Consider the following 27,851-nt stretch of genomic DNA (forward strand, 5'->3'; position numbering starts at 1 on the left):
AACACCCCTGGAATGCCCTGTTTTTGCCACTCTGTGCTCCTCTTTGGAATGCGGAGTGCGGGGCTGTTCTGTGCTGCCTGCAAGGCAGCACGGAAGGGGGGAAGGTTGGTTCTCTGGGAACCAACCTCGGAGTGCGAGCTCTGAGGTCAGTACCCAGAAAACCAGATATCCTATGGCCATCTCGCTGCTGACTAGCAGCCATAGGATTGCTCCCATATAGTATTTCATTCATTTAAATGTTTGTATTGTATTTTATATTTTTAACTGTCTGTATGGCATTTTAGTCTTTCAGCTGTTTGTAATCTGCCTAGAGAATGTTGGTTACTAGGTGGATTAAAAATATAATAAATAAATAAAGTAAGTAAGTAAGTAAGTAAGTAAATAATGCCCTACAACCTACGATGATAGAGAACAGGGTGTAGCCCTCATCTGTGTGACAGCCCTTTAGGTATTTGAAGAGTGCCATCATATCCCCCCTCAGTCTTCTCTTCTCAAGGCTAAACATATCTAGTTCCTTCACTCTTTCCTCATAGGACTTAGTTTCGAGTCCCCTGCTCATCTTGTTTGCCCTTCTCTGAACTCATTCCCATTTATGTGAATCCTTCTTAAAGAGTGGTGTCCAAAACTGGACACAGTATTTGAGGTGAGGGCTGATGGGAGCAGAGTCGAGCAGACCTATTCCTTCCTGTGACTATTACTTAAGCTTAAGTGTTCCCCAGCCCACCAATTCTCCCCTGCAACTTCCCAAGGTCTTTTAAACCATTCTCTCTCTCTCCAGCTGAGCTCTGTGACCAGATTTTGAAAAGGTCTTTAAAAAAATAAATAAACAGTCTCAGGGTTCATACAGCCCACAGGGAGACATTGGACCACAGTATCTTCCATTCTGAGCAAATGCAGAGTCTTTTTGCATGAACATTTCAGTTCATGACAGATGCAGGAAAAGGGAAGCCTTTGTCCATTTTCAGCTCATCAACTGTGCTCATCTGGTTGTGTATATGATGCCTCCTCTATGTGCTGAATTCAGCCTAGATTAGCTTTTGGCATTCCATCCAAAACATTAAAGGTAAAAAGGTAAAGGTGTCCCCAACCAGTCGTGTCCAACTCTAGGGTGCGGTGCTCATCCCCGTTTCTAAGCCGAAGAGCCAGCGCTGTCCGAAGACGCTTCCGTGGTCATGTGGCCGGCATGACTGAACACCGAGGTGCACGGAACGCTGCTACCTTTCCCGCCAAGGTGGTACCTATTTATCTACTTGCAATTTCTTGCTTTCGAACTGCTAGGTTGGCAGAAGCTGGGACTGAAGACGGGAGCTCACTCTGTCACGCAGCACTCGGGTATCGAACTGCTGACCTGCCGACCTTCCAGTCTGCAGTTCAGCGTCTTAACCACTAAGCCACCGCGGCCCAAAACATTGCTTCCAGCAATTGACAGATGAGAATAGACACATTTGTTTGTCATTGCATGACATTGTTTGTTTGAGGAATTTATACCCTGCCCATCAAAAAAATTCCCAGGGTGGCTTATAATGAAGTAATAGTTGCTTCTGACACTGGACATAAGGTGGCATTGTAATGGCCCCAGGCCTCTAACCAAGAGACCAGTAGTTTTACTGGGGCCTAGAGATCCATAATGCTCTCAGCTTTGGTTCATGGGCTGCAATTCTCTTGCTAGTGGGCCTCTTGGCTGGTAAGATGAGTCAAAGGTCAATATTGCTGCCTCAGCACATTCCATACTAACAAGCTGTGAACCGTTTATTTTATCAGGGCCTGGGAAGCACCTGAGAAGTGAGGCTATGTTTACAGGTGTCTGTGCTGGGAAAGTTCTGATTGTCTCTCTGACATGGGGCTGTTAGTCTATGCCAGGAAAGTTGCAGATGAATACTAATTAACGCTTGCTGCTGTCATGCTGCCTCACTGCTAACATGTATGGTATAAAACCCATTGTACCCCTTGGCTCTATGTTCAGAGAAGCTGTCTGATCCAACCATTGGGTACACCTCTGTGCTGTAAGTACTCAATAAAGTCTCCTTGTAAGCAAACTTGGATCTGGCTTATCATTATCTTGGCACCTCCAAACCATAGCAGCCCACGGCCAGGGCATACAGGCATGCATAGCAAAAAGACCCAACTTAACTTCAGAATGTACCTTCCCCTTCCACCCAGAGAAAATACATTTATATTTAGGTACCACAAACTGTTATATGTTATTGGTACTAAAATAATGTTTATAATGGAATGTGTAGGCAAGTCTGGGCAAGACCTCCATTGAATAAAATGGAGAGCTACTGCCAATCAGAAAGGCATTACTGAGTTTGATGGGATGACTTGGAATCAGACAGCTTGCTATATGTTTTTATTTTGTATGCAACAATTGGTAGTTGTTTTGAGTGCCATATGACAGAAATGTGGTATAGATACTTTAAAAAACAAACTTTTAAAAAATTGAATCATGCCATGCAAATCTTAACTCAAATGCCATCATTTTCAGAATTTCAAAACTCAGCGCATATACTAACCAGATAATCAGTGTAAATGCTAACAGGATACTCAGTGTATATAGTAACCAGATCTGGTTCCAAAACAAGAGTGCTGTTATCCTACTGGTTGTTGTTGTTGTTGTTGTTGTTGTTGTTATTATTATTATTATTATTATTATATTTACTTATATCCCACCTTTTCCCCAATACTGGGACTCAAGGTGGCCTTACAACATTAAAACTTCTATAATTAAAACCTACGAATAAAAATATAAATACAGCTATACCAAAGTTAAAAATGTAATTAAATCATCAATATTAAAATTGTAAAAATATTAAAACATTAAAAGACAACCACATTTTCACAGGTCCAGACTAGTTATCCCCAAAGGCCTGCTGGAACAAAAAAGTTTTTGCATGCCTACGAAAACATCAAGGAGGGTGCCACTCTCGCCTCCCTGAGAAGGGAGTTCCAGAGCCTTGGGGCAGCCACCGAGAAGGCCCTCTCCCGCGTTCCCACCAGGTATGCCTGTGATGATGGTGGGATAGCAAGAAGGGCTTCCCCTGAAGATCTCAGGGCACAAGTAGACTCATAGGGGAGAATACGGTCTTTCAGATAACCTGGACCCGAGCCATACAGGGCTTTATAGGACATAACCAGCACTTTGAATTGTGCCCGGAAACAGACCGGGAGCCAGTGAAGCTGTTTTAACAGGGGAGTTGTATGATCCCTGTAACCTCCCTGTAAATTTTAAAATTCTCTTCCAGGAGCGGGTATACATGTAACCCACAGTAGCAAGTGGTACCCATAGTGAGATGCTGGATACTATAATTGTTGTTGTTGTTGTTGTTGTTCAGTCGTTCAGTCGTGTCCGACTCTTCGTGACCCCATGGACCATAGCATGCCAGGCCTTCCTGTCCTGCGCTCTCTCCCAGAGCATGCTCAAGTTCATATTCATTGCATCGGTGATGCTATCTAGCCATCTCATCCTCTGCCATCCCCTTCTCCTTTTGCCTTCAGTCTTTCCCAGCATCAGGGTCTTTTCCAGAGAGTTTTCTCTTCGCATTAGGTGGCCAAAATAGTTCAGCTTCAGTATCTGTCCTTCCAATGAGCACTCAGGGTTGATTTCCTTTAGGATGGACTGACTGGACCTCCTTGCAGTCCAGGGGACTCGTAAGAGTCTTCTCCAGCACCACAGTTGGAAAGCATCAATTCTTCGGCGCTCAGCCTTCCTTATAGTACAGCTCTCACAGCCATACATTACTACTGGGAAAACCATAGCTTTGATTAGATGGACCTTTGTCGGCAAGGTGATGTCTCTGCTTCTTACTATGCTGTCTAGGTTTGCCATAGCTTTCCTCCCAAGGAGCAAGCTTCTTTTAATTTCATGGCTACAGTCACCGTCTGCGGTGATCTTGGAGCCCAAGAAAGTAAAATCTGTCACTGCTTCCATTTCTTCCCCTTCCATATGCCAGGATGTGATGGGGCCAGATGCCATGATCTTCGTTTTTTTAATGTTGAGTTTCAAACCAGCTTTTGCACTCTCCTCTTTCACCCTCAACAAGAGGCTCTTGAGATCCTCTTCGCTTTCTGCCATTAGGGTGGTATCGTCTGCATATCGGAGGTTGTTGATAATTCTCCCAGCAATCTTAATTCCGACCTGTGATTCATCCAACCCGGTGTTTCTCATGATGTACTCTGCATATGAGTTAAATAAGCAGGGTGACAATATGCAGCCTTGTCGTACTCCTTTCCCAATTTGGAACCAATCGGTTGTTCCATGTCTGGTTCTTACTGTTGCTTCTTGACCCTCGTACAGGTTTCTCAGGAGACAGGTAAGGTGGTCTGGTACTCCCATCACTTTAAGAATTTGCCACAGTTTGTTGTGATCCACACAATCAAACACTTTAGCGTAGTCAATGAAGCAGAAATAGACTTTTTCTGGAATTCTCTTGCTTTCTCCATGATGCAGCGAATGTTGGCGATTTGATCTCTAGTTCCTCTGCCTCTTCGAAACCCAGCTTGTACTTCTGGTAGTTCTCGGTTCGCATACTGCTGAAGCTTAACTTGTAGGATTTTGAGCATCACCTTGCTGGCATGTGAAATGAGCGCAATTGTGCGGTAGTTTGAACACTCTTTGGCGTTGCCCTTCTTTGGAATTGGAATGTAAACTGACCTTTTCCAGTCTTGCGGCCATTGTTGAGTGTTCCAAATTTGTTGGCATATTTAATGCAGCACTTCAACAGCATCATCTTTTAGGATTTTAAATAGCTCAGCTGGAATACTGCCATCTCCGCCAGCTTTGTTGTTAGTAATGCTTCCTAAGGCCCACTTGACTTCGCTCTCTAGGATGTCCGGCTCAAGTTCAGTGACCACACTATCATGGCTATCAGGGACATTCAGATCTTTCCTGTATAGTTCTTCTGTGTATTCTTTCCACCTCTTCTTAATCTCATCTGCTTCTGTTAGGTCCCTGCCTTCTTTGTCCTTTATCATGCCCGTCTTTGCACAAAACGTTCCCTTGAGATCTCCGATTTTCTTGAAGAGATCTCTAGTCTTTCCCATTCTGTTGTTTTCTTCAATTTCTTTGCATTGTTCATTTAAGAAGGCCTTCTTGTCTCTCCTTGCTATTCTCTGGAACTCTGCATTCAGTTGGATATATCTTCCCCTTTCTCCCTTGCTTTTTGCTTCCCTTCTTTCCTCAGCTACTTGTAAAGCCTCATCAGACAGCCACTTGGCTTTCTTGCATTTCTTTTTCTTTGGGATGGATTGAGTTGCTGCCTCCTGAACAATGTTACGGACCTCTGTCCATAGTTCCTCAGGCACTCTGTCTATCAGGTCTAATCCCTGAAATCTATTCCTCACCTCCACTGTATATTCATCAGGGATATGATTTAGGTCATACCTGAATGGTTTAGTGGTCTTCCCTACGTTCTTCAATTTAACCCGAAATTTTGCAAGAAGCAGCTCATGATCTGAGCCACAGTCAGCTCCATGTCTTGTTTTGACTGACTGTATAGAGCTTCTCCATCTTTGGCTGCAAAGGACATAATCAATCTGATTTCGATATTGACCATCTGGTGATGTCCATGTGTAGAGTCGTCTCTTGTGCTGTTGGAAAAGAGTGTTTGCTATGATCAGCGTGTTCTCTTGGCAAAACTCTATTAGCTTTTGTCCTGCTTCATTTTGTACACCAAGGCCATGCCTGCCTGTTATCCCAGTGATTTCTTGACTTCCTACTTTAGCATTCCAATCCCCTATGATGAAGAGAACATCTTTTTTTGGTGTTAGTTCTAGAAGGTGTTGTAGGTCTTCATAGAACTGATCAACCTCAGCTTCTTCGGCATCAGTGGTTGGGGCATAGACTTGAATTACTGTGATGTTGAATGGTTTGCCTTGGATTCGTACTGAGATCATTCTATCATTTTTAAGATTGTACCTCAGTACTGCTTTTCCCACCCTTTTGTTGACTATGAGTGCTACTCCATTTCTTCTAAGGGATTCTTGCCCACAATAGTAGATATGATGGTCACCTGAATTAAATTCACCCATGCCTGTCCATTTTAGTTCGCTGATTCCCAAGATGTCGATGTTCAATCTTGCCATCTCATGTTTGACCACCTCCAGCTTACCTTGATTCACTGATCTGACATTCCAGGTTCCTAAACAATATTGTTCTTTACAGCATCGGATTTTCTTTTCACCACCAGACACATCCACAGCTGAGTGTCCTTTCGGCTTTGGCCCAGCTGCTTCACTCTTTCTGGCGCTACTTGGAAATACCCTCTGCTCTTCCCTAGTAGTATATTGGACACCTTCCGACCTGAGGGTCTCATCTTCTGGCATCATATCTTTTAGGCTTGTGATACGTTCCATGGGGTTTTCTTGGCAAGAATACTGGAGTGGGTTGCCATTTCCTTCTCCAGTGGACCACATTTTGTCAGAACTCTCTGCCATGACCTGTCTGTCTTGGGTGGCCCTGCACGGCATAGCTTATGGCTTCACTGAGTTATGCAAGCCCCTTCGCCACAACAAGGCAGTGATCCATGAAGGGGATAATTGTGGTAAATACAGTTAAATCAGCCTTTCTCTATCTGGTGCCCTCCAGATGTTTTGGACTTCAACTCCTATCAGCCCTAGCCAGCATGGCCAATAGTCAGGAATGCTGAGGGCTGTAGTTTGAAACATCTGGAAGGCACCAGCTTGGGGAAGGCTGAGCTAAATAATTACAATTAGATAACATACGTAAATATTTTTTTTTCACCTTCACTGATTTCATTCTTTTGGAAGTAAACAGAATAAACAATACAGTTGCACTGTACTGTAGTGTAGAAACCACACTGCTGGCAAGGGGTGGTGGTGACAGCTTATCCTTGTACATCCTGTTTCATTTGTGCTGTATATTATTCATAGCCAGAAGGCAACATTACTCTAATCTAGACTGACCTCCTGGATAACAGCTCATGCATTTTACCCCATCAGCACTTCTGTTTCTGTATTGTTTTTTATAAGTGTTCATCCACAGTACCTAGAGTTCTCAGAGAGGCAGCTTCTGTTGTTTGATATGAATAATATATGTTGTCTGCAAGTGCCCCATTAGGTGGTATGGAAGTGCGGAGATATTTTAAAATAGAGTACATGGCAAGAGAGAATATTACCCATTCCGAGCTGATACAGAAGGCAGCCCTCTGATTTATGTCTGAAGTTCCTGTAGTAAGGAAAGTGACATGACAATTTTGAGGATGCAGACGGAGGCAAATGGTATGTCAAAGGGAATATAAATTTTCAGTAATAATGCAAAGTGCAGAGACATAAATGGGAGAGGTGGAGATAGAATGTAATGTTGACAGCCAGGATCTGCAGAGTGGGCATGTGGGCAAAACAACCTTTGTTTTCCACCCTACGGGGAACAGTGTCACAGCTTTTTTATAAAGTTGAACGACTGTTGTGTCACGCCTTACTTTGGGCAAGGCAGCCATATAATTAGCAATTAGTAATTTCTGAAACAAAGAAAAGACGGAGATTGTAGCATATTCCCATGATCACTTCATGCAAATTGGTTAGAGCTTTACATATTTTAGTCATTATTTTGCATCACAAAACCTACATGTTTTCAAAGCGCTGAAAAGGGGACAGCATTATTCCACTTTCTCAAATAGCACTGAAAAGGAGTTGTGACTCCAAGACTAGGTACAAGCAAGTGGAACACTGGGAGAAGCATACTCCTTACTGCTACCATGTTTCTGGTCTGGCATTTGTAGGTTGCCAACTGAATATATCTAGTGGAGGGAGAGGCACGTCTCTCTGTGTGGTGGGGGCAGGATAAAGCCTGTCCACTTTATAATGGCTAATCACAGCATCTTCCCCATGTCCATTGCAAGCGCATGGAGAGATGGAATTGGCTAAACCGGCTAGATTTAAAACACACACACACACACACACTTCAGATTAAAATTAAGCAATGGAAACATTCTCCTAAGCAGGACAGATTGGCATTGGATTTAAAATGTTCCATAAAGTGCCTTGGAAAGGGTGGGATTAAAAAAACAAAAACAAAATCCACCCTTGTGTTCTTGAAAAGGACACCTATGGGTAACCTGAGGCCCATGGTTTACCCAGTTGCCTGACGTCTATGTGGCCCTTGGGCCCTCTCCCTATTTCTCAGTTTATTTCTCTCCTCCCCAGCTGGCTGGCGCTTTGTAGCATATTCCCACGATCATTTCATGCAAATTAGCTACCGCTTTCCACATTTTAGCCATTATTTTGCTTCACAAAATGTGTTTTCAAAGTGCTGAAAAGGGGGCAGCATCATTCCACTTTCCCAAATAGTTAGGAGCTGTGATTCTGAGACTAGGTACAAGCAAGTGGAACAATGGGAGAAACATCCTTCTTGCAGCTGCCATGTCTCTCATCTGGCATTGTTAGTAGCTTGCCAAGTGAATATATCTAGTGGACAAGGGGTCAAGTCTCAAGAGAAACTTGTAAAGAGATGATGTGGGGTGCCCCTCAGCTCTTCCCAATGCCAATCTCCTGGACAGCAGGGGGGAGTGGGGGGCATGTAATGGGATAATTGAGATCCTATTGAACGCATCTCTCCCCCCCCAGCTAATTGACATCAATCAGCTGAGCAGCTGTGTGTGTGTGTGTGTGTGTGTGAGAGAGAGAGAGAGAGAGAGAGAGAGAGATATTCAGGTAAGGCTGTGTGTACAGTATGTGTGGCATCCCAGGGCCCTACCCAAAAAACCAGTTCCAGCATGTGGTCCCTGACCTGCTGCCCACCACTGCACACTATCCACAGGGACAAAAAGGTTGCCCCCCCCCCAGCCCTGGTGGTGGTGGGGGAACAAATAGCATCACCTGTATTCAGAGTTAAGCAATCCACTAAGGAATTTTGACATCAACCACCAAATCTGGAGTGGCAGCTTTAATCTGTGTTAATGGGTAGGCAATTCAATTAGGGTTGTTTTAGCTGGGGGTTTTTTTAGTTTGAAGTTTGACAAGTTAACTTTCAAGTTTAGTTTGACTGTTAGAACAATAGACAATGGAACCAATTACCTGGGGAGGTGGTGGGCTCTCCCACACTGGAGGCCTTCAAGACGAGGCTGGACAGCCATCTGTCAGGGATGCTCTAACTTGGATTCCTGCATTGAGTAGGGGGTTGGACTCGATGGTCTTATAGGCCCCTTCCAACCCTACTATTCTATGATTTTATGATCAATGGTGAATTAAAACTGTTAAAGAAAATGCTGTTCTTATGCCTGCTGGAAAAAGAAATCATTTTGGATCTTGGAATCTTAAGACTACTCCTCATTTGGGGGCATTGTTTTGTCTCTGCAAATAAGAAAATGAATACATGGTCAAAGAAACAAACTCTAGTTACAATCCTCCATTTGATTAAAATCCACAGTTATGGAATAATAACTTATTGAACTGCAACTGCCAAGCTTCACAACCTTTTAAGATCGATTTTAGCCTCAGGCTCTAGCAAAGTGATATCAACAAAGCTTAACGAGATTAAAGTCTGATTGTTAAGTGAAAAACACTGCTATAACTCCCATTTTGCCTGAAATCCTATGCACATTTACCTGGAAGTAATCCCCATTGAACTCAAAGGGAGTGACTTCTGAGTAGATAGGTAGAGGATTGTGCTGTCACAAGCAACTTTGCAATGTTCATGGAAGGAAACTTTTCCTTCTTGTCTAACCCAGTACTGTTTTCAGCATTGCATGTTTATTCATTTCCACCTGCAAGTCATTACCTTTATGGAAATAATTCCATACAAAGGGTTTATCCCTATGTTTGCTTCAACAACCTGCATTGCCAACTTCCAGGAGTGGATGGATATTTGCCAGGCTAAATATGGGCAGCAACATGCCCAAAAGGAGCAACAACACCAATGGAGGAACATACTCTTTTGGGGGTGGATACAAGGACAAGAGACACCCCGTTTACTACAGAAAAGAGGGGTGGAGATGATTTGTCTTGAGTTGCTTGGTCGAGGTGGGGGGCAGTCTGGGAAAGAGAAGTGAAGTCAGCAAATGGTATTATCTGGGTTTGCTTCTTAGGGCTTCATCACACAGAGCTTTTATTCTGCAATTGAGATGACTCCTTCAAGGAAGTTTACGGGCTCTTTACATGGCGCTGGGACCCTCCCACACTAAATACCTTTTGTTCTGTTTTTAAAGATCACAGATAACGAGCTATCAAATTACCCCATTGTGTTCCGCTTCGGTTTCCTCCTTGAAAATACTTAAAGTGGCAAGAAGAGGAGCGGCATCAATGAAATATAATGGAAGACTGAGATACGGGGTGGGTAGCGGGGGAGGAAGCGCTTGTAAAGGGAGTCAGTGGTGATCCTGCATTTAAAATGGAAGCAGAAAGCCCCGTTTTCAATGCAGGATTTTAGGCTGGTGTAGAAATGCCCATAGCCCTCTGCCACCTAGTTACAGCTTGGCTGTTCTGCTTGCTGGGGGCTTTCCATAGTTTTCTGTTTGAGATATTCATATGTGCTTAGGAAATTCATTGGATAACCTACGAGGGAGGAGATGCCTGTACTAGTAGTCATAGGTAGGGGGAGGTTAACAGGGTTAACAGGCCAGTTGAGAAGAAGAGCGATTAGACATCTTCTGGATTCTTCCACTGGTTCTTCCTCCAACCAGATGAGTCCTGGCTATGTTAACAGCTTGCCCTTGTGTCTGGTGGTGCTGTTATTGAATGCCTGATCAGTCCCTGCTGCCATGCTCCCCCCAGTCTTCTACATCCATTGTTTTATTGTGGATGAGAGGGCCAACCAATGGAGGCTCATGTAAAACCTAAATGCAGCAAAGCAGAGACATTTGGGGGGGGGGGTTATAGGCTGGGGAGAGGAGGGTAGCCCTTTCCTCCCCGACAGTGACCCACCCAAATGCCCCCATGCTGCAATTAGGCTTTTAAAAGCTTCCATTGTCACCAACGCCTCATTGTCACCGATTGCTTCATGGGAGGGAGGGAGGGAGGGAGGGAGGGAAATCCCTTTCTTTGACCTCTGATCAGAGATCAAGAGGGGATCTCCACGGTGGCGGCGGCTTTAGTTTGCTCTCTGCTTTGCTGCACTTTTTACCGGAGTCAAATCTGCTCCATTGGGGGATACACAGGCCCTGAAAGCCTGGATTATCCCAAAGCTAGCTTGGGGCTCTTGGCAGGTCACATGGCACTTTACCGCAAATTGTTTGGGTGGCTGCCAGGAGGAGTCTGATCCACGCCATCACTATGGCCTGTCCCCCCCCTCCCACTCTCCCACTCCTGTCCCCCCCCTCCCACTCTCTCCTTGTTCTGCCCTTTCTGTTTTCTCCGGCTAGTGTGTGTTAGTGCCTGCCTCCCCAGACTATGCCCAATCCCCCCCACCCCCATTAAAAAAACACAAAACTATTTCCTTCTAAAACCTGAATACCACATTGGCAGCTGCTCCTGAGCAAATGCGCTCTTTCACCATAGCGTTATTTCGCAATAGTGCTATAGTGAGATAGTGGGATAGCGGTATAGTGATATAATAAATAGGAGGTATAGGCACTGCTGGACAAATGTGTAATAGTGCTATAGAGGAATAGGGGATATAGGAGAAATGCCCTTATTTCACTATCGAGGGATAGTAAATGCAGAGGGTTGGTATACACTGCAACAGAAGCGCAGACAAGTGGAATTAAGGAAAACAAATGGACTAAAATTGGTCTTAGAAGAAGTGGGTTTTTGGCATGAAACTTTGGGGTGGCTGTGGGATGGCCATAATGTCTTGTGCCCCAAATGACACAATGCAGCAACCTCTGAATGCAGCAACCTCACAGTAAATTGCTCGTGGAAACACCCCCCAGGACAGGAGCTGGATGGGAACCTTCTGAGGGCTGTATCCATCCCACAGCACAGAGGTTCCCCATACCTGCTTTATGGCAACCTGATGAATATAACTTTTACTTAGAGTAATTTCAAATAATGGAATTTAAACTATACAGGTGTAGGAACCCCCCTCCCCACAGAGTTATAGGTTTTAGGCTGCAATCCTAAATGCAGTTACGACGCAGAAGCCTCATTGAACACAATAGGACTTAAGTAAGCATGTAAATGTATGATCACAGAATAAAATTTACCTTCTGATGAAGTGTTGGTGCTGAGGTATAAGGGTACACCTACACACCTCTTGTTCAGAGATAACTGGATTTCTCCACCCTGCGCCAAATGTGATCAAAACGTTAACTTTCATCTTTCCATTTATATCTAAAGGTAGCAGGTATCTTTCATTTCAGGATTAAATCACCATAGTTTTCTTTGGTAAACATATGAGGCTGCAAATGCTCACTTGAAATCAACATCAACACACTTTTAAAAACTGGTTGTTCCACAGTGCTTATGGGATTTTAACTTGTTCTGTTGTAAAGGCATTTTGATGGTGATGTTTTCCTGAAATAGAGAATAGTCTTTACATTTCCACAAACTGCTGAAAAAGAAAATACTAGAGATGGCATTGCCTCCTACCAAGTAATTACAGGTTGCTTTTAAAGTTATCTGTCTCTTTCGAAGGACTGTGTTCTTGAATCTGTAACCATAAAAAGGCTCCTAAATGGAAGGTTTGTACTTTGCAAATGTATTTAAACTTAGTTATTGATTGATTAAATCCAAAAGATCAGTCAACTAAAACATTTCTGTTTGTCGACAGCCCCCAAAGTATCTATGCATGAAGATGTCACAGATGTCTGTTCTACTACAGATAGATTCCAAGGTCTTAAAAGCCATCCTAAGAATTAAGGTGCTTTGGGTCTTTCTGACATTAGAAGAGATAAGCCAGTGGCAGTGAGAAGGGTGGTGAATTTCTTGCTAACTTTCTTAACACCTTCAGTGGACACTGCAGAGCAATTTAAGTGAAAAATACAAGTTTTGAACCAAAATCTTGACACCATGGGAGAAACAATGGCCTGGTTCACACACAATGCTAAGCCATTGTGCAGTTTGTTGAAATCTGACTTGTTGGGCTAGTTTGCACAATTATTTAAGCCGCGGTGGGCTGTGCTGTGTGTGGGAAGCCATTTTGAATAATCAAGCTGTGAGCTTGTTGTGTCATCTGAACCCAGTGAGGGTGGGTTGTTGGCATGGTTAATAAACCACTCACAGCCCTAAAACAATCCATAGGTTAACCACACCAACAACCGACCCTTGCTGGGTTCACGTGACAGAATAACCACTGGCATGTGCCAACATGCATCACAGCCCACTGTGGCTTAAATAAGCCACGGTGGGCTGTGGTGATCATGCTAACCCAGTCATTGAGTCTGAACCCATCCCTGCAAACAAACCATGGTTTGTTAACCAGCTATAAAACACAAATAGAAGCTATGGTTTGTCATTGACTTATGAAGTCTGGCATGTTTAAACTTGTTGATGTCTGAACCATGAACTATGGCTTATCTCTGACTTGTTTGCACTGTCTGCCTGGAACAGAAGCACCCAGCACAAACAGCCTGAAAATGAAATTGCCTTGAAGGCTGGCAAAACCAGAAGTGGGGAAAACAATCCGTGGTTTGTTTGCTTGGCTGCAAAACAATTCATGGCTAACACAACAAACCATGGTTAACATCAAACCATAGCATCGCAACATAGGACATCAGCCATGGAGTCAGAGGCATGAAAAAGAGAAAAGGAGAGAAGAGAGATCAAAGGTAGAGACTGCAAGAGTTTGATGGTTTGATGACACATTGTAATGAACAGCCTTTACTCAGGAAGCACATCAGACCAATACATACAGGCATAATTGCACTGTCTGTTAGGGAAATATTTACATATGGATAAGCATTGTTGAAAATGGAGATGAGCTACAGGTCTGACTGTTCTCTAGACCTGAAGCATTAGCATTGTCTTTTTGTTCATGATGCTTTTCACCACACATCGCTGAACAGAACTGAATTGGAAAAAGCACAAGCTGTAACCAATAGAACCGTTCCTTTGCAGGTACAAGAAACGTCTTGTTCCTTATGACTCAGCTGCTAGAGACAAAGAAAGAACAAGACCTTCAGCTAGTTCATCATCATATCTATTTGATAGGGTTGCATGACTTATGTAGAAAACGCATGAGAAATATATAATTATATATGTTCATTTTTTTGCATTAGAGAAACAATCACATTGTCTTGGATGTACCCAGGAAGGGGCTGTAGAGTTTTCTTTATCTGTTTTCATTGCACCTTTCATTGTGAGTGGGCTCTTTGTCATCTCAGGAAAGCAGTGCCATGACTCACTGCAAAATAGCTGCTACAGGCTCTTACACAGTGTTCATCTGGCAAAACAAATGCTTGGTTGCCAGAGCCTGACTATATTTTGGAGTCAGGACAGCATGTGAAGTTCTTCTGGGAATACCACAAACTGCTTGGATCCAAAGATTTGTAGGTGTTCATATGCCCACATGGAGGCCTTGTGTGCATGGAGGCCTCTGTTTAGTTAAGTGGAGGGATCCATCTATGCAGACAATGGAACATGTGCACAGACCAGCTCCTTCCATTGAAATGAATGGGGAAGCTATGTTATATGCTAGATATCTGCGTGCGCTGAAGGCATCAAGGTAGGCATGATTGGGCACTTTCTGAGGGCCCATACCCCAGCAGGGGCCCATTGACAAGGGCCTCCTGGAGTCCTTTCTCCTCTTCACCATTGCACCCTGTTTGCTCACCTATCTCTACCTCTGGTCCAGACAATGGTGATGGTGAGAAGGAATAGCTGCCATTTCCAAACACACACAAACGCAAACACTGCTATTAGTCCCTTTGAAAAGCTCCTATTACTGAACTTTTTGTTAGGGCTAATAGCATTTAGGGAGTACCCTCATGCCTGCTATCAGTTTAAAAACAACAACAAAATCCTGATGTGCTTTGCAATGACACAGTTAGCATCAAACTTTTATAAGTTTGTCCTTATAAAAATGGAGCTAGTAAAGTTAGCTGATCAAACTTTAGAAATCCAGCCAGGAGGAGCAAGTGGAAGGAATCCTTCACAAGAGGATCAGGTGGAAGCAGGGCCAGCATCAAGGGTAGGCATGGTTGGGCACCTGCCAAGGGCCCACATCCCAGCTGCAGCCCCTTGACAAGAGTCCCCTGGAGTTGTTCCTCTGCTTTACCATTGCAATCTGCTTGTTCTCCTGCCTCTCGCTCTGGCCCAGACAATTGTGGGCAGAGCATTAGATGGCACTGCCTACTTGCTCACTGGCTCTCTGCCTGATAAGCAAGCAAGTGGTAGCAATGATGAGAGAGAGAGAGAGGAGTAATAGCGGCTGGTGACAATGGCAGCAAGAATGTAGACTCACTGAGGGAGGGGGCCCAGTCAGGGTGCTTTCCACAAGGGCCCTCAAAAACCTGGAGCCAGCCCTGTATGTGTGCATCAGAACTCCTGCACTCCAAAATAAATTCCATGCTTGGGGATGTTTTGCTGACCCCTGAGCCAGCATCATCCTTGGGGCTGAAAAGTTGTGCACTCCTGCCTTAGATGCTCCCATACATGAGCAACATTCGAGCAGCATCTCTGCAAGATGTGGTCTGCAAAGTACAGTCCATGTCCATATCTTCTGGACAACAGCAGCTGTCCTGGGCTTTGAAACAGTACCCTCTCTGTCAGATTTCTTGATGCTGCATTTGAAACTGGGCTTTGTTTTGGACACATTGGTCTCACCACAAAAAGGTATGAAGTGTTATGTGCAGAGCACTTCATCACAATTGCTGTGGATTGTTCCTATTTTGGGAACAGTTTCCATAATAAAAAGCATGTTTTTTTGTGGTAGAATGCAATCGTTGAACTGATTGCTCTCAGTTCTGCCTTAAGTGGGTGGGTGGAGACAGCCAAGGCTAGCAGCAAGTAGGCTTTCAAAAGAACAAAAGAACCAATCAGGATAAGTTGCTTTATAGAAATATCATGCATACTGTTCTTTTGTTTGCCATACCCACTGAGAATTCAATTGCTGTGGGGGATAAAAAGGAATGAAAAGGACCACTAGCCATTAATGATCAGTAATAATGACAATTAATTAAATAATGATCACTAATTGACCAGTAATAATGGTCACTAATAATGATCAATAATAATGATTGTCACTAATAATGACCACTAATAATGACCACTAATGAAATAGGTTCATGTAGTAGGTTTGTAGGTTCGTGCAACCACTTCTGTACTGGATCCTTGCCCCTCTTGGCTTATAAAAACTGGCAGGAAACAGTTGGCTGGGCCAGGGAGGTGATTAATGCCTCCATGAGAGAGGGAGTAGTCCCAGGCCACCTCAAAGAGGCAGTACTGAGACCACTCCTAAAGGAGCCCTCCCTGGACCCAGAAAACTTAGTAACTTTAGGCCAGTGGCAAATGTTCCTTTCCTGAGCAAGGTTCTTGAGCAGGTGGTTGCCAACCAGCTCCAGACACTCTTGGATGAGACTGATTATCCAGATCCATTTCAGTCAGGTTCAGGCCAGGTTTTGGTATGGAAACAGCCTTGGTTGCCCTGTATGATGACCTATGTTGGGAGAAAGACAGCGGGAGTGTGACCTTGTTGATTCTCCTTGATTTCTTGGCAGCTTTCGATACCATTGACTATGGTATCCTTCTGAGATGATTGAGCTGCGGGTGGGAGACACTGCATTGCAGTGGTTTCGCTCCTGCTTGGGTGGTTGGCTCCAGAGGGTGGTGCTTGGGAAATATTGCCAGCCCCATGGATTCTCCAGTATGGGGTTCCACAGGGGTCGGTTCTGTCCCCCATGCTATTTAACATCTACATGAAACCGTTGAGTGCAATCATCTGGAGTTTGGGGGCACGTTGTCATCAGTATGCTGATTACATGGAGCTCTATTTCTCCTTTTCATCTTCTTCAGGTGAGGCTGTGGATGTGCTAAATTGGTGCCTGGCTATGACAATGGACTGGATGAGGGCTGATAAACTGAAACTCAATCCAGACAAGACTGAGATGCTTTTGGTGGGCGTTTCTTCTGACCAGATGGTGGATGCTCAACCAGTTCTGGATGGGGTTGCACTCCCCCTGAAGGAGCAGGTCCATAGCTTGGGGGTTCTCCTTGAGCCATCTTTGTCACTTGAGGCTCAGGTGGCCTCAGTGGCACGGATTGCCTTCTACTATCTTCAGTTGGTGGCCCAGCTACACTCCTATCTGGACAGGGATAACCTGGCTTCAGTTGTCTATGCTCTGGTAATCTCCAAGTTAGATTACTGCAATACACTCTACGTGGGGCTACCTTTGAAGACAGTTCAGAAGCTGCAGCTCATGCAAAATGCAGCAGCCAGATTGATAACAGGGACCAGAAGGTCTGAACTTATAAGACCGACTCTGGCCCGCTTGCACTGGCTGCCTGTATGTTCCTGAGCCCGATTCAAGGTGCTGGTTTTAACCTATAAAGCCTTACATGGCTTGGGACCACAATACCTGATGGAGCACCTCTCCTGACACGAACCTACCTGTACACTATGCTCAACATCTAAGGTCCTCCTCTGGCTGCCTACCAGAGCCAGAGCCAGCCTCCTCTGGCTGCCTTCCTAGGGAAGCTAGGAAGATGGCAACAAGGGAGAGGGAATTCTCAGTGGTGGTCTCCAAATTATGGAATGATCTCCCCGGCAAGGTCTGCCTGGTGCCAACATTGTTATCTTTTCAGTGCCAGGTTAGGACCAGGCATTTGGCAGCATATGATAAGTTTTAATCAATCCTTGAATGTCTTAGGGTTATGGTTGCTTGTTTTTGAGATTGTTTGCTTGAAGTTGTTTTAGATATATGTTTCTTTTGTGTATATTGTCTGTTCATGTTTTTTTTACGTAAATGGTTTTTAATCTTTGTATACTGTATTTTTAAATGTTTTTAATCTTTGTAAACTGCCCAGCGAGCTTTGGCTATTGGGTGGTATAGAAATGTAATATTAATAATAATAATAAACCACTAATAAAATAATGACCACTAATAATGACTACTAGCCATTAATGTTTTCACATTCTGGATTTAATATGTGTAAATGTGTGTGTATGTTACCCATGATCACACTATGGTTATCATAAATCCTTTGACATCCTACTTTTTGCTCCACAGATGAGGCGAATCATCAAACTGTCCCTACTAATTTGCAGATTTAAATGGTAGCAACCATAAATACAGGCTGTGAATTTTATTAAAATGTTATCTTAAAGGCAAGTGAAAGGTAATCCAAACTAATTTATGTATGTATTATCTCTAACTGCAAAGAAAACTCAATGCTCACACAAATTAGTCCATTTTTAAAACATTCTGGCATTCAAATAATGCAATCCTATGCCTGTCTACTCAGAAGTGCATACTCCCAGGTGCATAGGTATAGGAATGTAACTTTAAGGGCACAGTCCTATGCATATGTAGACAGAAAAAAAAATCTCTACAACTCCCAGCATTTTCCAGCCAGCATGTCTAAACATGCATAGGATTGTGTCCTAAGTGATTTAATTCTCCCCTCTGAAAACTGGGAGATGAATTATGTATTGATATTTATAACGCAACCTACCCACTCTCAGCTGCCTGACAATATTTCTTTGGATGCTTTTCCTTTAAAAGTCATGCAAAATGCTTACCTCAGGAACGTTCTTCCTGTGACGAAGAGCCTCTCCACATGAAGCTTTTTATTGTGCTCACAGCAGTTTGTGGGTCCCTCACATGATGTTGTCATCCTCCAGGGCCTCTCCAGTGCTTTGCAACCATTATCACAGGTTTTTTTTGTCCCTAGTGAGGAAAGTCTAGTATTTTTTCTGAATGTCATTATAGAAACCTAGTGTAAATGTGCAATTCTGCTATACCACAGTGCCACCTAGTGATTGTGTAATGGAACATATAGAAAGGAAGAGAGAGAGAAAACTCCAGAAAAAAACAAAAACAAAAGACATGTGCCAATCTTAATCCTTCAAAGAATCCAGAAGCAGAACCCTCAGTAAAGGTGTGGGTTAAAAGCCTAATGTAGAAAAGCCCTAAAACAGTGGTCATAAGCCGACACATGAAAAAATGTGTTGTGTCTGTGTTTAGGTTCTAAGTTTAAAAACATACCCATGTCTTTCAAGAAACAAAAGATACTTTATATGTTTACAAAAACAATGTCGGTGTCATTCTAAAACTTAGGGCTGTACACCACTTTGGCCTGCAGCCCGAACTACGAGCCAAAGTGGCCACTTCCGAGGCCAGGCAGAGGGGGCAAGAAGCGGCACGAAGAGGGTCGAGTTGCTCTGAAGGGCTTTGGCATGCTTCAAAGTGCTCTGGAAACCCAGCTGTGCTGCTGAGGGCCAGCCCCCAGCTCCTTGCCTGGGCCTTTGGGACACACGCTGGCATCCGTCTTCTTGTTCCAGGGAGCTTCCATTTTTAAAATGGCGACACCCTGTATTTCTGAAAATAGATCTTGCACAAATGGCACCATTTTAAAAATGGTGATGCCTTGGAACGAGAAGACAGCTGCTGGCGTGCCTCCCGAGGGCCCAGGAGCTAGTGGCAGTGGTGACAATGGCAACAATGATGGCTCCCTGTAACAAGAAGACGGCTGCCTGCAAGTGGCCCGAGGGCCCAGGTAAGGAGTTGGGGGCACATGTGGCATGGTGGGGGTGTCGTGGGGGGGGGGAGAAAGAGGGATTCGGCCATCTGAATCCCACTTTGGCTCTGGAGGCCTAAGTGGGTTGTGGGCCTCCTGAATCAGCCCCAAATATCAGGCCCACCTCAGCAGCTCCAAAGCCGCCTCCGAGATAGGATCACTTAAAAACAAACAAACCCTTTATTTCAGGAGAAAACAAAATAACACTGGCATACTATCACACTAGCAGTATGCTGTACCACTGATAGGATTCTTTATGCCATGGGTGGTACTGTGGTGTGGCAAGGAAGGCATGGAGTTTAAAGTCCTGTCTTCCTTAGGGATATATGAGGAATCCGCTCCATCACATTTTGTTTGTGGATTTCCCCAACTTGGACCACCTGGAAATCGACGAGGACCCAGATGCAGTTAATTAATAGATTGCTGTACACTGCCCAGAGAGCTTCGGCTATGGGATGGTATAGAAATGAAAATAATAATGAGAATGAGAATAGTAATAGTCCCCAAATCCATACATTTTAGAATTTGAGGAACAGGAAAAAGATGTCCAATTAAATGTGCACATTTGAAACACATGCGAACAAAAATGTGTATGTTTAAAAAATGCATGCAAACATGCTTTACCCAATGGATGGGTGCATACCAAAAATGTGTACAGTTTCAAAAATGTGCAGAGTTTCAAAAATGTGCACAAATGTGCACAATTATGCAAAGAAAACCAACAGATTTTGGGGGGAGAGAGCGGTGGGGTTAAAAACACCAAACATTTGCATGGAACTGGCATGGAACTGACTCAGAGGTGGGAAAAGGAGGAAATCTGCAGAAGCAGATTAGAAGATCCACCCATCCCTAAAAGTCCTTTATGGATCATTCCGTAAATGTGTACAGTTTCAAAAATGTGCAGAGTTTCAAAAATGTGCACAAATGTGCACAATTATGCAAAGAAAACCAACAGATTTTGGGGGGAGAGAGTGATGGGGTTAAAAACACCAAACATTTGCATGGAACTGGCATGGAACTGACTCAGAGGTGGGAAAAGGAGGAAATCTACAGAAGCAGATTAGAAGATCCACCCATCCCTAAAAGTCCTTTACGGATCATTCCTGTGCTGTCCCCTGCACCAGGATAATGTGACACCTTTAGACTAGGTAGCACGTGTAAAACCATTCCCATTGGAAAGCCCAGATACTGGACTCCACTTTTCCACCATGCCAGTGGATAAGATTCCAATTAACTCATCAGACAATCATGGCACACCTCTTGGGATACAAAAGTCCTAGCAAGGGAGCACAGCTCTCTGCTCCATGATTAGAGAACTATGGACCACAGGGAGTGGTAGGGACGTTTGGTGAAAGGGCAGTTATCTCAAAGGAAGCACTTTGCTCATCAATATCTCCTAGGAATGGGACTTGAGCCCACATCTTCTGTTCTTCATTTCAGCTCCCTTTCCCACTGGGCTTCCAGGCAGCTTCCAACTGACCTAACTGCTCCTGTGGCCATGCTGTTACACTGGATAAAATCCAACATAAGTCCTACTTACAGTAGACCCACTGAAATTAATGGGACTAAGGTTAGTCATGACTAACTTAAGTCCCATTAATTTCAATGGGTTTACTCTATGTAGGACTTATATTGGATTTTACCCACTGTCTCTAGTTCCTTGTTCATATTAGAAACATTTTCAGCCAGGAAACTTTGGAATGGAGAGAGAGAGAGAGAGAGAGAGAGAGAGAGCACTGTCAGGTCATTTCCAGCACTGTAATTCTCTAACTGTGAAGTCAGTTAAATCTCTGAGCATACATAGAACTCTTTCAGTATCTAAAACTGTTTCCATTTTAAGAGTGGATGCAATAACTTCTGAGCTGTGAGGAGTGTTTATAAACTGCACACAGGAGGGTTACCTGCATTATTCCTGGCTTGCACTGCTCTTTTCAAACCTGTATATAAACTGTGCTTCAAGCATAGTTATGGTAGTAATAAAAAGAAGTTACTGTATAATGCACAGTAACATTTGAAAGCCATTATTAATATATTAGCGCAGATGGTTTAATGGTAGCGATGATTAGTTCTGTAGCTTTTGACTTGATACATAATTGGAAATGAGTATAATAGGGTTTGCATATTACTCCCCTTTGATTTACACGGAATCCTCGGTGCACTGGTGGTAATGTCTGCTGAAGGTAGGCTCATCTGAGGGAGAACAGGAAGAATCCATTCAGGCTGTGTTGAGAAAGCTGTAAAAAAGAAAATGATGGTGTTACTGAGGGCACTTTCACCAGGCACACCCAGCCATTTGAGAGCATGAAACACCCTATAGTTAGCACAGTTTTCACGTATCTTGAGTGAGGGGCTGTGCTGAGCAATGAACTTCTCAATACCATTTTGAAGATCAGCATTAATAGTAATATTAATTTAATAAATAATATTTATTAATAGTAAACCTCATGCTAACAATGTCACATGTAGATCTGGCACCAGGGGTTCATAGAATCCAAGTCAGAGCATCCCCGAGAGATGGCTGTTCAGCCTCATCTTCAATGCCTCCAGTGTGGGAGAGCCCACCACCTCCCTAGGTAATTGGTTCCATTGTCGTATTGCTCTAACAGTCAGGAAGTTTCTCCTGATGTTCAACCGGAATCTGGCTTCCTGGAACTTGAGCCCATTATTCTGTGTCCTGCACTCTGGGATGATCGAGAAGAGATCCTGGCCTTCCTCTCTATGACAACCTTTCAAGTACTTGAAGAGCGCTATCATATCTCCCCTCAGTCTCCTCTTCTCGAGGCTAAACATGCCCAGTTCTTTCAGTCTCTCCTCACAGGGCTTTGTTTCCAGTCCCCTGATCATCTTTGTTGCCCTCCTCAGGGTAGGTGATCCAGCAGCAACAGTAAGGAGGAGAAGGAGCACCAGAGCCAGGGGGCTGTCGGACTTATACCAAATCAGACTATTGGTCCATCTAGCTCAGTACCATCTACACCAGGGTAGTGTGGCCACTTATGAATTGCCAACAAAGAGGACAAAAGATTATTTGCATAAAATGTGCATATGCTAATTTATACATGTAGATATAAATTTAGAAATAATTATTATAATTTAAGTAGAAATACAGCACATGTCACCATAGTAAGGAAGACTGTGACCAGGTGACCTGTGTCCCTGCTCAGCCTGCTGTCTGGGTGCTGTTGATGGGCAACTTCAAGGCCCAGCTCTTTATACCGGACATGGACTGGCCAGCCCTTCAAATATAGGACACCTTCAAACATAGCACTGTGCTTTGGCAGCCCTTCAAATAGAGGACTGTCTTCTGTTAAAGAGGGCACTGTAAAAAAGGACACCAAGCGTGAGAAAAAGGTAGATCAAGATCTACTGGCAGATCTATGGGTGATTTGCAGTAGATCAGCAAGGGTTTCCAAGTCCCAATAGTTTAAAAATAGGGCCTACAAAAGCCTTTTTGTCCTCCTCAGTTAGGCTGCTGAAATCAAGAAACCTTTGGGGGAAACAGAAGTAGATGTGTATGTGACAGGATTTGTGTGTGAGCTCCAATTCTAGTATTGAAAAGTGAAAACAAGCTCCTGAGCTGACATTTGCTCAGAAGGACCTTGTCTCTCAAGTTTGTGTTCCTCTTCTTGAGCCACTAGTTTGCACCTGGCTCTGGTTGGTGGACTTCAGAGTTCTTGTGAAAAAAGCAAACAAACCCTAAAGTCTCCCCACTTACTAGCAATGGCTCTCCATGTTTTTCAGCCCTACCTGAAGCTACCAGAGATCGAACCTGGGAACTTTTATATGCGAAGCATGTGTTGTACCACTAAGTTATGGCCTGTCCCATTAGTGCCCCACCCTGCTGGGGCATAGGCCTTGGCAGCTACCCAGCTATACCAACATGAGCAAAGGGCTGGATGCTTCTGATCTCGTCTGATCTTGGAAGCTAAGCAGGGTCAGCCCTGGTTAGTACTTGGATGGGAGACTGCCTGGGAATCAGGCTTCCTGCACTGAGCAGGGGGTTGGACTTGATGGTCTTGTAGGCCCCTTCCAACCCTACTATTCTATGATTCTACTATTCTATGATTCTGCCCTTTCTGAGTGATCCAGCAGTGACAAGAATGAGGAACAGGCATAGAAGATGTTGCTTGCCCTCTCCCTCCAGGCAGCCATGCAGATCGGGCCCAGAGGAAGAAGGTGTGTAAATGGGTGGGGGTGACAGTGGCAAAGCAGAGTGGGACCATGGAAGGCAAGTTGCCCAGGTAGGCCCTGTACCTGGAACCACTACTGGTTAAATGGCTATTGAACCCCAGAGGTTCAAGTTCTTCTCCAAACCTCAACTCAACCTCTTAACTACATCATTAATACACCCCATCATATATTATTCCAATTTTAATTGCCACAGCAATATTTCTTAAGAGTTCTTGAGCAGGAGACCCAAGATTACATTCACTCTTGCAAAGACCCAAACCCTGTAGGGCCCTATGGGCTTCTTCAACCAATCAAAGCAACGTGCAGAAATCCTAGCACCACTCTCCATTTTTTTTTGTTTTTTTAGTTTGTTGACGCTTTAGTCCTCTGATGAGGTTCTTGGCAATTGTCCAAAATATGTGTCCTTTGCAACCATTCTAGCTTCTGTCTTCAATTCTGGTGCGTTATATTATGATTATAACACATATGGCAGCACCACGGTTTATAAAACTGCTCCTGTGAGTCATAGGCAGGGTTTTGCAAAGTGCCTAATTAAAGCAAGACCAGAAATTATACTGATAATCATTAAAGCTTTGCTTTCAGACCTCCTTGCTATTTTGAAGAAATCACTCCATGTGCCCACGCGTTATTTAAAGAAATGCACATGATCAAATAAGCAACTTTTTTTGTGAAATAAATGTAATCCCCCTCCCCCCAGTAGATCTGATCATGACAAATTATGGATGACTCCTTAAGGATTGTCTTGTCTAACTGGCTAGAACTCCCTGGATTTCCTGTATATTCTCATTTTTTATCTGGAGCTGCCTTATAAATGTAATTGTACCTTTCCTGTGACTGGAGAAGCAGGCTGTGGAGGCTGGTTCTGATGTCAGTGGGGCAGTGAATCCACTTTGGGTTTCAGTGAGAACTAGTCAAAACTCTAAAGGAGCACCTTGGATAGCTCTTTTACAGTCCTGACTGGCTCTGTCTGAAACCTGGAGCGGATTCACTGCCCTACTGACATCGGAGCCACCAGCCTCCACTGGAAGCAGGAGATTAACAACCCAGTTTTGTGATTTCCCATCCAGCCCTTTCATGAGGGAAATTATACAGAGTTTTCTCAACCGTCTTCCTATCCATAGGCTAGGGTAGGAGTTGGTTGATGAGGGTGGCGTAGGAAACAGTCTAAACAGGAGCACCCTTGGGTACTGCTGGGAACTTCCTCTGAGGAAGGTTGGGCTCACCTTCAAGTCTTGTTCTCTGTATAGATTTTCCAATCAATTCTTGATGTGGAAATTATTTCTTGTTTTCTGCACCCTTCCGGAGCTAACAGTGTTGGTGGCTGCCACCACTGCAGCTTTCTCTTGGCTTCCTCCCCATCCCCTCCTCTATCGAGCTTCTTCCTGTCCATCGAAGGACCACTCTCACCAGGTATAGAGAGTTACCTTTCCACATACACCTGAGCTCAAAGAATGGTCTAAAGGTTAATTGAAGCCAAGCAGGTTTGGGCCTGGCTGGATCACCCTCCTGACATGGCCTCCAGGAATCAGCTTCCCCTGTGCCTTCTCCTTCTGGGGAGGGGGCATGGAGGAGACTAAGTCTTTGGTCCCTGATGGCCACATTGGGAGGATGATCCTTCTAATGCCACTGGTGCGAACTGGCTTTGCCCACTCCGCCCCTTCTCCCACTGGAGAGTGGGCTCTTTTCTGCTAGCTGATTGCCTGGCAAGAGGGCGATGGTTAAATAGCTATCTGGGTTGGAACTAACAGGAGAATTTGAACCCCCTGTTTGTGGGGAAATTTCTTTCTTTCTAAGATTTATTAGTTGCCCTTTAGCTAATAGCTCTCAGGGTGATGCCAGGCTGGTGTCACATTTCCCTTGGGCCCCCTCTTTCCTGATGCACTCTCACACACAAATAGAGAGGCTTCAGCCTCACGCCTTTAATTCATTATCAGCAGGTTCATTACAGATGCAAATCCTTGAAGACTCTCAGGCTACAAAGGAATGCCTCCAGGGGATTCAGATGGGAACACCAGGTTGCCTGCAGTTTGAAGTGAGGCTTGCTGGCTAGACTGACTTAGGGAGGGATGCTTCCCTATGTCGCCTCTCATGCACCGCTAACTGGGTTGACTGTCTGAGCTCCTCCCCTGATGTTTCCCTCTTCGCTCTGCGCTGCAGTGTAGCATCTCTCAGGTCACACTCCCCACTCTCTTCCCGCTCCTCCTCCTCCTCCTCCTCCTCCTCCTGGCTTCTCACAGAGGTGGGGCTTCAGGCCCAGCCATCTGGGAGTTGGTAACCTGAGAAACACGCCTACCCATATCTGAACTGGCTTAGGAAAATGCATCCCCCAGTTCTAGCTGTTCCTCTTCTGAATCTGAGCTGCTAACTACCTCCCTGCACTCAGAATCAAACCTGACAGCTGGCCTAAGACATTTTGCTGCCTGAGGACAAGATGGTGCCCCCTTCCTATTCCATGTACAGAAGCCATCTGAACTAACAGTTGAATCTAACTTCAAAGTTGGTACAGGATCCTGCAGTATACCTGGGGCAGCAGGCTAGTTTGGTGGTGGTGGGGCAATGAGGACAGGTTGTGTGGCACACCCAGCTCTCTCCTCCAACAGAGGGGAACAGCCAGGGAGTTCAAGAGGAATGGCTTGCAAGGCCACCATTGCTCCCCCCAGCATCTGCTTCCTGAAGCCATCCTCTCACTCTGCCTAATGGCAGGGCCAGCCCTTGGGTGGCATACAATAAAACACATGTAAAATCCAAAGTCCATATCAAAACAAAGACAGGATAAGAAAGCAATCAAAAACAATAATGTGGCATTTGTGTCTATAGTTTTCAATTGGGGCTATAGTTGTCCTTCTTCCTGCCGCACCATCCTGATCTGCACTGGGAAAGGCACTGGGCTCATCCTGGCTGCCCACTTGTGCAACTTGTGTGTGGAAGGTGTTTGTAGAAAATGTAGACCTATCCAGATGTTGAACATACCAGGTAGGTGAACACACTGGCCAGGAGTTGGGTTGCGCCTAGTAGCCCTTCCCCCTGGTGTCCATGAGTTGAATATGAACATCTGCCAAGAGGGGGCTTCTGTACGTACAACTGTGCTTGCTGAGCCCCCCTCCTCCTTTTTTTAGTCTGCCAAAATAATAAACAATTTAATAAAAACATGTTGTAAAAATAACACCATTTGCCTCACTCAAATTTCTTGTAGGAAATGCAGAAGATTATTGGTCAAAAAGGATAAAATGACATTAAACCCTTCCTGCCACTGATGTGACATAACCGCAAATGTGGGTTACAAATGTACTAGGATTTGCATTTTTTTTGTTTGTTTTCCAATTATTATTTTTATTTTAAATTTCAACAAAACAGATCATAAAAAAGAAGAAAAAGTATATCCATAGCTAGACAGATAGGTAGTATAACTACAAGCATTAGATGTATCAACTTAAATTGGCTACAACATTCTAGAAAAAGTGGATTGTACATAAAGTTCAACAAAAGCAGACCAAATATCCATATATGTGTCCATTTGCGAGTGGCGCCTATACATCACCCTTTCAAATGTTGTTAGCATTGTTAGGTCTTCAGCCGCCTTCTCTGCAGAAATTAATGCTCAATGCACAGATGGAGAAGGGTCACATGATGTGTGCAATGTTGCGGGGTGGGCTACACGTACGGCCCTGCTCCCAGCTTTTGTGCTCACCTGCCCAGTAAGTTGAATGCATGAAGGGGGCTTGTGTGTCCTCCATATGGTGGCATATACTTATCATGGTGCTCTCACCGCACAGTGATTGGTGGCTTCTGTGATCAGGTAATGCATGGGTATCGTTGGGAAGTGAACGTGAGCTTGCTGGGTGTCAGTGGATTTACCAGGAATGCTGAATAAATGCTCATTCGATTTCAGCCAAGTATTTTATTCTATGCCCTTCCTGCAAACAGATAGCCCAACATTTTAATAATAATAATAATAATAATAATAATAATAATAATAATAATGGGACTTTAAGAAATGTAACTTCTTCAGTTTGTGTAATTGTCACATTGCTGAGAACTTAGAGAAAGCAGTGTGGAAGGAGGAAAAAAGAAGATTGGCACTGAGCCATTTTGGTGCA

Source organism: Heloderma suspectum, chromosome 4 (assembly GCF_057233095.1).
Source record: "Heloderma suspectum isolate Gila_16-S chromosome 4, 16-S_ref, whole genome shotgun sequence".
In the NCBI taxonomy this organism is placed as follows: Eukaryota; Metazoa; Chordata; class Lepidosauria; order Squamata; family Helodermatidae; genus Heloderma; species Heloderma suspectum.